This window comes from Cetorhinus maximus, chromosome 2 (assembly GCF_964194155.1).
Source record: "Cetorhinus maximus chromosome 2, sCetMax3.hap1.1, whole genome shotgun sequence".
Classification (NCBI taxonomy): Eukaryota; Metazoa; Chordata; class Chondrichthyes; order Lamniformes; family Cetorhinidae; genus Cetorhinus; species Cetorhinus maximus.
The window spans coordinates 203313700-203329050 of NC_135880.1; the positions used below are offsets into that span (position 1 = coordinate 203313700).

General features: G+C 42.4%; 1 protein-coding gene across 1 annotated transcript in view; it reads right to left on the reverse strand.

Annotated features, from left to right (window-relative positions):
- The window catches only part of LOC144669353 (galactosylgalactosylxylosylprotein 3-beta-glucuronosyltransferase 1), a 205663-nt gene that overhangs the window by 170461 nt on the left and 19851 nt on the right, over positions 1–15351 (reverse strand). The window lies entirely within an intron of this gene.

Below are 15351 nucleotides of genomic sequence, written 5' to 3' on the forward strand. Positions count from 1 at the left end.
AGGTTAGTGGTTAATGATCTGGGGGAAATGGGCTCAAATCCCACCATGGCATCTGGTAGAATTTAAATTAAACTGATTAAATCTGAACTTGAAAGCTAGTTTCAGTAATGGTAACCATGAAGCCACCATTGATTGTCATAAAACCCCATCTGGTTCACTAATGTCCTTTAAGGATGGAAATCTGCCATCCTTACCTGATCTGGCTTACTGACTCCAGACCCACAGCAATATGGTTGACTCTTAACCGTCCTCTGAAATGGCCTAGTAAGCCACTCAGTTCAAGGGCAACAAATGCTGATCTTGTCAGTGATGCCCACATCCCAGGAAATGATAAATTATTTAAAAATTCCACTGGATAGATGATTATCTAGAAAACAAGGAATGGATTGTTGCTAGAAAAGGGATCCTTTCAGGTTGAGAAACATTAAGAGCTGGATAGCTCTAGTATTTGAATTGGCCTTGGCACACTCCTTCGTTTTCCCCTACATTAGTACTGTTGATGAAGATACCATGGATTAAAACTGAAAGAGGAACTAGTGTAAAACAGTAGAACAAGTCATTAAGTTACCACTGCAGCAAACAATATAAATAGTTTGAAAAAGCAATCAGATATTTTTCCAGAGAAAGTGGTAGTTGTAGGAGGGTAGATGTTAATCTGCAAAAGATAGTTGTTTGTCTAGTTTGGGCCTAATGTAATCCTGTATCTGAAATGTTTATGTCACAGCTACCCAGAAGGTAAAAAATAGTAGAAAATGAGAAATAAGAGTACTGGTCAGAACTACTTTTTCCTTCTGGGTAATTACATCTTCATATTGAAGCTGCAATAAGTTCAGCTTGTATTGGGCCTATAACTCCCCCCAAAAATTGTTCCAAAATATAACATTTTATGAACAATAATAAAGGATTATGTACATTCAGAATTATTGTAATACTTTATAGGTAAAGAAACAATGCAACTTGATATAAAATAAGCTAAACAGAAGAAATGTATTTTAAAAAAAAGTTTTTACACTTTTCTCCTGTATTATTTGCTCAACGAGTTGGTTTTTGAATGCACTTTAACAAATTCTCACAATGATTATGTGACAAGATGAAAAACAGACAATTGTTTAATGGCAATGGCTGGATGAATCCAGATTGGATTGAGGTTTAGAATATTGTCCAATTTCGACAAATTCTAAATCAGACTAAACCTGGAGGATAGTTTGATCCAATATCTTGTAAGAAATTTGGGGAGGTCTGAAAACAACAGTGCGTGTCGAATGATCAAGGCTGTAATAACATCTTTGCATCTCCAATTGTCTTTGTTCATTCAACCATTCCAACTTGAAATTAAGCTATAAATAATAACTTTAAGAAAGATAAATGCATTACAAACATTTAAATCACAGCAAGCCATGGAATGCCCATAATATTTTCAATCCAGCTATTAATCTAGCTCTTCCAGGAATTTGGCTTCCTTGAAAATGCATCACACTGTTGTCAGTAGGCTTGTAATATTATTTTTTTACAGGAAGGAAACAGGATGATTCAATTCATTTTCTTCGTTAATTGGGAAAGCTGAGCATTTTTGTCCTCCAAATGGTGACAATGCTTATACAGTCCCTGGTAGTTCCCAGTCTTGATTTATTAAAATAGAATGACCCCCTCCCCCCGCAAACCAACCCATCTGCTCCAGACACTAAATTGCTGCCTTTACACCTAGGAGATGGGAGTATTTGTTCCATGACAGTAGGCATGGCATTGGGGTCAAACGTGTCCCTAAGGAGGTAACCATCCTGCCACTGACTCCGAAAAGCTGTTCTGAAGTACAGCTTCATGTCAGTGGCCTCGAGTCGCAGTTTGTGTCATGGATAATCTGCTCACCGTGGTATATTCTCAGGCTTCCAGCCAGACGACAGTGTAATTTATCCAGCATCTGCTCAAGGATTTTAAGCCCACAGATGGGACTTGTCAAAGATTAGGACAATTTGTAACATTCTCAAGCCTCACATTCTGTTAGGTTTTTGTGTCTGAGCCTCTCTGTGCTGTTTAATGATTCAGCAGTGAAATGACAACTCAAACCAGCAGAAAGCAACTGAATATAGTTAAAGGAACCCTTGGAGTACTAGATTTTGTTTGCAGTTTGCCTCATAGCAGCCTGTTTTGATAATGTTGTCTGTAAAGCCTACATCATTGAACAATTGTGACCTTTAGAGGCTATGACAATATTCTTTTACCATATCGAAATACTATATGTAAGAAGATTACAGTCAGTGTCAATGAAGACCTGCTGTGCAGCTCCACTTCCATGTTATACTAAGGATTAGGAATGCATAGAAATTATCTTGTACAGATGTTTTGGACAGATAACATGTACTGAATACTACAGGGGGCACATAGGGCACCGTAGGTTATTTATATTCATATATATATATATATATATATACACACACACAGATCCTTTAACTGAGATAATTTGTGGATCAAATACCATCGGGAAGTCTGGCTGTCTCTAATCTTTCTGGGTTTTAGCTCTACATCATATGAAAAAATTGTATATTTGCAATGTCTGAGCTGAATTGCCACAGGACATTGCTCATTCATTGTAACATTGATGAAAGAGCCATGACAGCTCCCAAAAAGAGCAGTGTGAAGGTTGTTAAAGAGGAGGGCTGGGAGGACTCCAAGTGAAATTTACCCCCAAAGGTTTAACCTTTATACAGAAGATTGATCGATAGTCTCCTTTAAACTGTTCGGGGCCACAGGCTCATCTTCCCTCTTACTAATTACATAAAGTGAAACGCTCCTACTGCATACATGGCCTGGTATGGGGATCCGGTCTCCTTTGCAGGGAAAGTGGATGAAGTTACCCAATTGGGATTGCTGTTATTCAGTGCTCAATGGTGCCTGGGACAAATATATTTTCCTCCCTACCATGGATTAGCTACCTCACTTCCAGATAGAGTTGTCCCAATAACCCAGTTCATATCCATCACTATCTGGACAAGACTTCAAACCTGTCTTGACCTGTGATACGTACTTCACTGCAATAGCATTTTGTTCTATCAGTTTGCCGTGTGCATCTTTTAACTTTGGCTGAAAATATAAAAAATGAATCTGAAAAGTGTTTGTTCTTAAATTTATAAAGATTGGTAGCCAGATGACTTTGTCACTAACTTATGGGCACACTGCATCACAGAGTCATGTTTACAGGCCTCCACTCCTAACCCCATATATTTAGTTCCTAGTTTTGGGTGAATCACATGGAGGAGGAACTCAGCAATGGGAGAAAATGTTTCTCAGAGAGTGAGTCAACTACCTTCTGATGAGGAGTTTAAACTGAAATTAGAAGATGTTTGCCAGCCTCCCAGATGGCAATGCTGACTGGATGAGGCTTAATAAGTATCATGTAAAAAATAGAATAAAAAGCTTTCAAGTTGTGAAAGCCTTTTGGTCATGAATTTATCTCCTATTCGCTGCTTTTCCTCATTATGACTCTGTCCTAAAATCAATACTAGCCGGAAGAAAAGGGCCAAATGTAACTAAAGCTGGTGTAAGCAATGGAAATATTCTGCTGGTGCTATGAGGAGATTGAGGTTAAAGCACATTCACACAGCACCTTGCATTATCTGGTTTTGTTTGCTGACAGACATAAACACTTCACTCAGTTCTGAACCTCCTTCTGTGGTTGCCCTAGATTCCCAGCTGAGCCACTCCAGTCTGCTGTCCTATTCCTCCTAGTGGGCAGCTCAGAGGTTCTCGTGACACATTGGAAGTGGTTGTCTGCCTACTCTCTTGGCCTGGGAATAGTATGTGGCCCAGGAGGACATATAGAGGGGGGGAGGTGGGAAGTTGATAAATCTATTTACCTGTCCAAAACATGAAGGTCTAGAATTTTGTCAGGGTTCTTCCAATCCACTGATGTTGGCACCAATCTGATCCACACCAGCCAACTTAGCCAACCATTCCCGCAGAAAGTCCAAGTTGCTGTGGCCACATGCATTTTTACATAAACATTGTAGTCCAGAGCTATGGATAGTGATGATAGAAGCTCCAATTTTCTTTCCATCACATGACTGACCAGGAATCTCTCTCACACTTACCATCTGCCATCGGTGTAAGTTGGAAGGATTTACAAGTTGATATTCAACCCGTTTGGCTGAATTATGAATGCACCTTCCTTGGCCATGAAGTTCTCACGTAGGACTTGAGCCCAGAGCTTCTCGCTCAGAGGCAGGGATGCTACTCATTGCACCTCCAGACCTCCCTAATGTTTATTTAATAAAGTACAAATACCAGTCACAACATCAGCTGCAATGTGCATTATCTACACAACAGCAACTTGCCAATGCTCCTTCAATAACATCTCCCAAACCTGTGACCTCCACCACTTAGAAGGACAAGAGCAACAACGGGCATACGGGAGCGCCCTCACCTCCAAGTTCCCTGCCAAGGCACACACCCATCTGACATGGACATACATCACCATTCCTCCATTGTCGCTGGGTCAAAATCCGGGCACTCCCTTCCTAACAGCACTGTGGGTGTATTACACCACATGACCTGCAGCGGTTCAAGAAGGTGGCTCGCCACCACCCTCTAAAGGGCAATTGGGGATGAGCAATAAATGCTGGACTAGCCAGCGATGCCCACATCCCATGAACAAAGCAAGGAAAAGCACTGAGGGGAACCATCACTGCATGGACTGTAGTGGTTTAAAAAAAAGCTCAGCACCAAATTCTCAAGGGCAAAGAGGGATGGCCAATCTACACTGACCTTTCTAGAGACACCCACATTTCCAGAATGAATTAAAAAACAATAAAACTGGTTGGTATACTAAAACCGATGGAATTCTTTAAAAAATGCAATGCAGACTTACTCATCCTAATGTCTTCTCTGATCTCTACAGGGGGTCTTACATAACTACAGGGGTATCGAAGAAACTAAAATGCTGCTGGAAGCAATCTTTTACATATGTTTCTGATACATTTAGGGGGAAAGTATTGCAGTGTCAATTTTAGTTAACTAATTTATGTTGCTCTCAACTGCAGTAAACTGAGTGATTATGAAATATTTGGCAGTTTAAATGAAGATATATACTCAGTCAGTTCAGAGTGTTCAGCCTACACTCAGATGTATTTTGTTGAAAAAACAGTGTTTTTTTTGCCACATTTTATATTTAATTTCAGGTGCTGGGTGATGCTGCCAATGCCACATTTGTCACCCGTTCTTATACTTAATTTCTTTGGCCAGAGCTTCAACAGGAGATTGAAGGACATTGAGTAACCATGAATGCAACGAGTGCAAAGGCTCAAAAAGAGTTCCTGCCTATAGTAACTGAGGAAGTAGGAGAGGAATTTCTCAGAGCGTTTTGTCCCTTTTTGGCCCTAGGTTTTTTCCTCTCTGTTTCTTTGCCTCAGCCAGGAGATTAACTTGCTGTGGTGGCTGGTGGGAAGTGGAGGGGAGGAAACAAGAGTCTAGCCATGAAGGTCCTGCCATTGTAGTTTAGGGCAGGCTCAATGGGCCAGCACATCTTTTCCTCCCTGCCAATTTTAAGTATGTTATCATGTATAAACCATATGAAATTTGAAGCTCATTCCTTAATTGGGAGGAAATGAATCGCTCATTCATGACTGTTATTCTTGTCTTGGTAATTTGGGCACTCATGGGAATGAGCTACATAAAGACATAACTATCCCTTGATAATATTAAGAAGCTTTCCATATATTGGATCTAGCAATGGCAATATGAGTTTCACATTTATAGAACTCTAATGTATTTTGTAACCTTACAGCGCTTTTCACTACTTGCCTGCTTTGACATGTGCAAAGGGGTAATCACAATTTCAAAACTGAAAAGGCCCTATTAGCCATCATCTTACAAGGATCTCGGTGATAATAAGTTCTGTAACAGCCAAAGTGTGTGTGATGGTGGTGGTGGTGGTGGTGGGGGGGCGGTGGGGGGGGTGTTGGGGATAGTGAGGGGGGATGGAACTGAAAGCCATTTGGAGGAAAGCCCGCCCACCAAAAGGTCTGTTAAGTGACCACAAACAATGAGGCGGAGGACAAAGCTGCTCTTTGTCTGCCAGCAGTTCTGCTGTGTTTGAAGAAAGACAGGCTGGCTTTTCATCAGATTACCATTCAAATTGAAACCCATAAATAAAACCAGGGCAGTTCCACCTGCTCAGATCTGCACTGAGCCATGAGTATCTTCTGTTCGGACCTTTCAATTAATGCTAGGCTAATTCTGCATAATTTCAAAAATGTACAACGGGAGTCAGATTTTTTTCACTCCATTCAGGAGCAGCTTCTAACAGTGATCTTTGAAAAGTCATTTCTTTATTATTTCTATTCAGTTTGATAAAATTAGTTACTTATTGCATTTAACGTTAGAGGTGAGTGGAAACAAGTATTAAATGTATAATTTAATCCAAACTGTCATAAATTGTCAACACCCCTCACTGTGCCACACTGATATACTCCACACCCTTCACTGTACCACACTGATATACTCCACACCCCTCACTGAACCACACTGATATAGTGCACACCACTCACTGTACCACACTGATATACTCCACACCCTTCACTGTACCACACTGATATACTCCACACCCCTCACTGAACCACACTGATATAGTGCACACCACTCACTGTACCACACTGATATACTCCACACCCTTCACTGTACCACACTGATATACTCCACACCCCTCACTGTACCACACTGATGTACTCCACACCCCTCACTGTACCGCACTGATATACTGCTCACCGCTCACTGTACCACACTGATATACTCCACACCCCTCACTGTACCACACTGATATACTCCACACCAGTCACTGTACCACACTGATATACTCCAAACCCCTCACTGTACCACACCGATATACTCCACACCCCTCCCTGTACCACACTGATATACTCCAAACCCCTCACTGTACCACACTGATATACTGCACACCGCTCACTGTACCACACTGATATACTCCACACCTCTCACTGCACCACACTGATATACTCCACACCCCTCACTGTACCACACTGATATACTCCAAACCCCTCACTGTACCACGCTGATATACTCCACACCCCTCACTGTACAACACTGATATACTCCACACCCCTCACTGTACCACACTGATATACTCCACACCCCTCACTATACCACACTGATATACTCCACACCCCTCACTGTACCACACTGATATACTCCACACCCCTTACTGAACCACACTGATATAGTGCACACCCCTCACTGTACCACGCTGATATATTCCACACCCCTCACTGTACCACACTGATATACTCCACACCCCTCACTGAACCACACTGATACACTCCACACCCCTCACTGCACCACACTGATATACTCCAAACCCCTCACTGTACCACACCGATATACTCCACACCCCTCCCTGTACCACACTGATATACTCCAAACCCCTCACTGTACCACACTGATATACTGCACACCGCTCACTGTACCACACTGATATACTCCACACCTCTCACTGCACCACACTGATATACTCCACACCCCTCACTGTACCACACTGATATACTCCAAACCCCTCACTGTACCACGCTGATATACTCCACACCCCTCACTGTACAACACTGATATACTCCACACCCCTCACTGTACCACACTGATATACTCCACACCCCTCACTATACCACACTGATATACTCCACACCCCTCACTGTACCACACTGATATACTCCACACCCCTTACTGAACCACACTGATATAGTGCACACCCCTCACTGTACCACGCTGATATATTCCACACCCCTCACTGTACCACACTGATATACTCCACACCCCTCACTGAACCACACTGATACACTCCACACCCCTCACTGCACCACACTGATATACTCCACACCCCTCACTGAACCACACTGATATAGTGCACACCCCTCACTGAACCACACTGATATACTCCACACCCCTCACTATACCACACTGATATACTCCACACCCCTCACTGTACCACACTGATATACTCCACACCCCTCACTGTACCACACTGATATACTCGATACCCCTCACTGTGCCACGCTGATATACTCCACACCCCTCACTGTACCACACTGATATACTCCACACCCCTCACTGTACCACACTGATATACTCCACACCCCTCACTGTACCACACTGATATACACCACACCCCTCACTGTACCACACTGATATACTCCACACCCCTTACTATACCACACTGATATACTCCACACCCCTCACTGTACCACACTGATATACTCCACACCCCTCACTGTACCACACTGATATACTCCACACCCCTCACTGTACCACACTGATATACTCCACACCCCTCACTGTACCACACTGATATACACCACACCCCTCACTGTACCACACTGATATACTCCACACCCCTTACTATACCACACTGATATACTCCACACCCCTCACTGTACCACACTGATATACTCCACACCCCTCACTGTACCACACCGATATACTCCACACCCCTCACTGTACCACACTGATATACTCCACACCCCTTACTGAACCACACTGATATAGTGCACACCCCTCACTGAACCACACATATACTCCACACCCCTCACTGTACCACACTGATATACTCCACACCCCTCACTGTACCACACTGATATACTCCATACCCCTCACTGTACCACACTGATATACATCCACACTCCTCACTGTACCACACTGATATAGTGCACACCCCTCACTGTACCACACTGATATACTCCACACCCCTCACTGTACCACACTGATATACTCCACACCCCTCACTGTACCACACTGATATAGTGCACACGCCTCACTGTACCACACTGATATACTCCACACCCCTCACCGTACCACACTGATATAGTGGACACCCCTCACTGTACCACACTGATATACATCCACACTCCTCACTGTACCACACTGATATAGTGCACACCCCTCACTGAACCACACTGATATACTCCACACCCCTCACTGAACCACACTGATATACTCCACACCCCTCACTGTACCACGCTGATATACTCCACACCTCTCACTGTACCACACTGATATACTCCACACCCCTCACTGTACCACACTGATATACTCCACACCCCTCACTGAACCACACTGATATAGTGCACAACCCTCACTGAACCACACTGATATACTCCACACTCCTCACTGAACCACACTGATACACTCCACACCCCTCACTGAACCACACTGATATACTCCACACCCCTCACTGAACCACACTGATATACTCCACACCCCTCACTGTACCACACTGATATACTCCACACCCTTCACTGTACCACACTGATATACTCCATACTCCTCCCTGTACCACACCCCTCACTGTACAGCACTGATATACAGTGAGGAGTGTGGAGTATATCAGTCTGGTACAGTGAGGAGTGTAGTCACATTCTGTAGAACATGTCACACATGTCAGGTGATGGGGAAACCACAAGCAGTGATGAAACCGGCATCTTTAATTCCAATTCAAGCATTTGAGGAACCTTCTACTAGGGTCCTGATTGATTGCGTAGGACCCCTCCCTAAGACTAAAAGTGGGAATCAATACTTACTGGCAATAATGTATGTGTCTACCAGGTTTCCAGAAGAGATACCTTTGAGAAATATTACAACAAAGAGAATTGTGGAAAAGTTGACTAAAGTTTTTACAATATATGGTTTACCAAAAGAAATACAATCAGATTAGGGTTCAAATTTCATGTCACAGGCGTTTAAGGAAATAATGAATGGTTTGGAGATAAAACAGTTTAAGTCAGCAGCTTATCATCCTGAATCACAAGGGGCTTTGGAAAGATGGCATCAAACTTTAAAAATCATGATGAGAGCTTATAGATAAGGCTATCCACAGGATTGGGATAGGGGAATTCCATTCTTGTTATTTGCTATTAGGGATGCTTCTAATGCATCAACTGGATTTAACCTTTCAATTAGTCTACGGTCATGAGGTAAGGGGACCACTGAAATTGATTCATGAGAGAAATTGGTTGATCAAAGTTCAGAAATCACTCTCCTGGATTATATATCAAACTTCAGAGAAAGATTGAACAGAGCATGTGAGTTAGCTGGGGAACATTTAAAGTTATCACAGCAAGTGATGAAAGTGAAGGCAGATAGCAGAGCCACAGCTCATAATTTTGTTGCTGGGGGGGAAAGTGTTAGTTTTGTTACCAGTACTGGGTGACTTGTTAAAGGAAAGGTTTAGTGGGCCTTACAGGATTGAAAAGAAACTAAGTGAAGTAAACTATTTAATAAATACTCCAGATGGAAGAAAGAAGCAGAGGGTGTGTCACGTAGTTGTGCTTAAAAAGCACTTTGACAGTGAAGAGGACCAAAAGGAGGTATTAGTGGTGGTAGATAAGGCAAAAGAGGGAGAAATGAAGGATTCCGAAATTGATTTTCCTCTAATCAAACTGGATAACCAGGGGGCACTTAAAAATTCAATTGTAATATTGAGTTACCTTGCAGACAAGTGTCAAAGTGATTTGGAGAAGCTATTGCAGTCATACAAAGCTATGTGTGGGAATAAGGTGGGGAGGACAAATTTAGCTACTATTGACGTGCATGTAGGAGATTCACTTTCACATTTTTCCTTACACATTAAGTCCTGCAAAGTTATCACAAGTACAGAAAGAAACTGAATTCATGCTTCAAAATGACATCATTGAGTCTAGTTACAGTAACTGGAGTTCACCTATTGTGATGGCACCGAAACTGGATGGAACACAAAGACTGTGTATGGGCTTTCGAAAGGTGGATGCATGGACAGAAGTGGATTCATGTCCTATACCATGGTTGGAAGATTGCATTGAGAGAATGGGACAATCAAAAATTATCACAAAGATTGACTTTCTGAGAGGATATTGGCAAGTACCGTTATCGGAGAGAGCAAAAGAGATATTGGCATTTGTGATGTCAGATGGACTATATCAGTTTAAAGTCATGCCATTTGGTATGAAAAACACATTAGTGACATTTCAAAGACTGACAAACAAAGTAATTGCGGGACTGAGCAATTGTGCTGTTTATAATAATGACTTATAGTTTTCAGTCAAACATGGGAGAAGCGTTTACAACATCTGGAACAATTATTTAATTGACTGCAGAAAGCTAATTTGGTGATGAACTTGACTAAAAATGAATTTGCAAAAGGGCAAGTTACATATCTGGGCCTTACCATTGGGCATGGTGAGGTGGGTCTGAGAGATGTGGAAGTGATTTTCATGTATTTCCCCGTGCCAACTAAAAAAACAAGAAGTTTTGAGCTTTCTGGGCATGAGTGAGTTTGACCGGAAATCTGTACCAAATTTTAGTAGTGTGGTTGCTCCATTAACTGAAATATCAAAAAAGAACGAGAAGTTTCAATGGACACAAGAGTTTCAGAAGGCATGTGACAGTATAAAAACTGTATTGATTATGACACCAGTTTTGGCAGTACCTAATTATGGCAAGCAATTTAAGTTGGCTGTTGATGCCAGTGATATGGGCATTTGTGATGTATTGTTGCAAGAAGATTAAACTGTAATTGAGAAACCGATAGGGTACTTTTCATGAAAGTTGAATGTACAATAGAAAAATTATTCAAATCGCACAGGAGACTCTGGTGTTAGCATTGCAACATTTTGAAGTGTATTTTGCAAACAATTCATCAGAAACAATTGTTTATACAGACCACAATACTTTAAAATTCCTGGACAGATTTCAAGACTGAAGTGCTGTGGCTGTTCAGATGGACTTTATTACTGCAGCTATTTAATTTACAGATTATACATGTGGCTGGATGAGAAAATCTAATTGCAGACGCATTGTCAAGAGTTTAAAGCTCAAAGGGAAATTGAACATTTAAAACCTGGATACTGGACTGAAATGACCTCTGTTGATACCAAGTATTTGTATATATATTGTTATGTTAATGCATGTACCTAGTAATTTAATAGGTTGGATATATAGAAAGGTATAGCTGGTAGTGTAAGATGGGTTAAGTAAATGAAGCAGTCTTTTAAAATTATGACGGTTCATTTTGCCAAAAGGATGGAGGTGTCATAAAATTAATAGTTTTTCCATAATATTTTTCTGGTTTATTGTAAAGTAGGTTTATGGGGGTAAGTATAGTTGGGTATGTCTGTGATTTATTACATTTGGAGTCAAGTAGACGCAAGTTTAATTCATCAAAAGAAGTTAGGTCTGACAGCATCTGCGGAGAGGAATACAGTTAATGTTTTGAGTCCGAATGACTCTTCATCAGAATATAGTTCTGATGAGGAGTCATTTGGACTCGAAACATTAACTGTATTCTTCTCCGCAGATGCTGTCAGACCTGCTGAGCTTTTCCAGGTATTTTTGTTTTTGTTTTGGATTTCCAACATCCGCAGTTTTTTGTTTTTATAAAAGAAGCTAAGTGCTTGACATGCTAATGAGTAAACATGGATACTCTCTTAGCATGTAAGTTGTGAAGGGAATTTGCATTTTTAGATAAGTGAAGGGATATTTGGATTTCAAAGGGATCTTAGTCTGTTTATAACAAGCCAAATAAGCAAGGCTAAGGAATGTGTTTATTTTTCCCAAAGGATACTGGCAATGTTGGCAACATGGAAGTTTTTATGTTATGAGGAAGATACAGTTTCAAAGACATGTGGAACAATTGAATTTACATGTTAAAAAGAGAGAAACATATATAAAGGAGAATGAAAGGCTATGTGAGAGGAGAAGGCCATGTAAGATCTAACAGGAGTGTTTGAAATAGCCTTAATGAAGCTTCCAGCATTTGTGCATAAATCTGCTGTCTACTGAAACAGAAGCTGGAGAAAAGCCATTTGGAATTACACTGTCCAGGGTATTGTGTTAACTTGCTGAGTTTGTTTTAAATCTAAAATCTGGACCGTTGCCTTAAAGGGAGTGTAATGGGATCAGGTTAATTAGGAATTTAAGCAGTTATTATGGTAGTAATTGTAGTCTTATGTAAGTGCTTGATATCTTTTATTTTATTAAGAAATATTTAATTTAATTTTTAAAACCTCTAAAAGTCTTGGTTGAGCTACTATTTCTGAATTCGGTGCATGCATCTCGTAATAAATACAAATTGCAAAGCTGTTGTGATAGTGTGACCAAGTTTCACTTGTGGATTTGGTCTGCCAGGCACACATCATATGTTACATCAGAACAACTCCATAATCCTCGCAGTACCACACTGATACACTCCACACTACTCACTGTACCTGACTGATATACTCCACACCCCTCACTGTACCACTCTGATATTCTCCACATCCCGCAGTGTACCACATTGATATACTCCACACCCCTCACTGTAGCAGACTGATATACTCCACACTCCTCACTGTACCTCACTGATATACTCCACACCCCCTCACTGTACCACACTGATATACACCACGCCCCTCAGTGCACCAGACTGATATACTCCACACCCCTCAGTGTACCACCCTGATATACTCCACACTCCTCACTGTACCTGACTAATATACCCCACACCCCTTACTGTAGCAGGCTGATATACTCCACACTCCTCACTGTACCTCACTGATATACTCCACAGCCCCTCACTGTACCACGCTGATATACACCACGCCCCTCAGTGGACCAGACTGATATACTCCACAACCCTCAGTGTACCACCCTGATATACTCCACACTCCTCACTGTACCTGACTGATATACTCCACACTCCTCACTGTACCTGACTGATATACTCCACACTCCTCACTGTACCTGACTGATATACTCCACACTCCAGACGATACCACACTGACATACTCCACACCCCGCATTGTACCACGCTGATATACTCCACACCCCTCACTGTACCACACTGACATATTCCACATCCCTCACTGTGCCACACTCATATACTCCACATTCCTCACCGTACCACACTGATATACTCCACACCCTTCACTGTACCACCCTGATATACTCCACACCCCTTGCAACAACTTTAACATACTGCACACTCCTCACTGTACCTGAATGATATACTCCACAGCCCTCACTGTACCACACTGATATACTCCACACCCCTCACTATACCACACTGATATACTCCACACCCCTCACTATACCACACTGATATACTCCACACCCCTCACTGTACCACGCTGATATACTCCACACCCCTCACTGTACAACACTGATATACTCCACACCCCTCACTGTACCACACTGATATACTCCACACCCCTCACTATACCACACTGATATACTCCACACCAGTCACTGTACCACGCTGATATACTCCACACCCCTCACTGTACAACACTGATATACTCCACACCCCTCACTGTACCACACTGATATACTCCACACCCCTCACTATACCACACTGATATACTCCACACCCCTCACTGTACCACACTGATATACTCCACACCCCTTACTGAACCACACTGATATAGTGCACACCCCTCACTGTACCACACTGATATACTCCACACCCCTCACTGTACCACGCTGATATACTCCACACCCCTCACTGTACAACACTGATATACTCCACACCCCTCACTGTACCACACTGATATACTCCACACCCCTCACTATACCACACTGATATACTCCACACCAGTCACTGTACCACGCTGATATACTCCACACCCCTCACTGTACAACACTGATATACTCCACACCCCTCACTGTACCACACTGATATACTCCACACCCCTCACTATACCACACTGATATACTCCACACCCCTCACTGTACCACACTGATATACTCCACACCCCTTACTGAACCACACTGATATAGTGCACACCCCTCACTGTACCACACTGATATATTCCACACCCCTCACTGCACCACACTGATATACTCCACACCCCTTACTGAACCACACTGATATAGTGCACACCCCTCACTGAACCACACTGATATACTCCATACCCCTCACTGTACCACACTGATATACTCCACACCCCTCACTGTACCACACTGATATACTCGATACCCCTCACTGTACCACACTGATATACTCGATACCCCTCACTGTACCACACTGATATACTCGATACCCCTCACTGTGCCACGCTGATATACTCCACACCCCTCACTGTACCACACTGATATACTCGATACCCCTCACTGTGCCACGCTGATATACTCCACACCCCTCACTGTACCACACTGATATACTCCACACCCCTCACTGTACCACACTGATATACTCCACACCCCTCACTGTACCACACTGATATACACCACACCCCTCACTGTACCACACTGATATACTCCACACCCCTCACTGTACCACGCCGATATACTCCACACCCCTCACTATACCACACTGATATACTCCACACCCCTCACTGTACCACACTG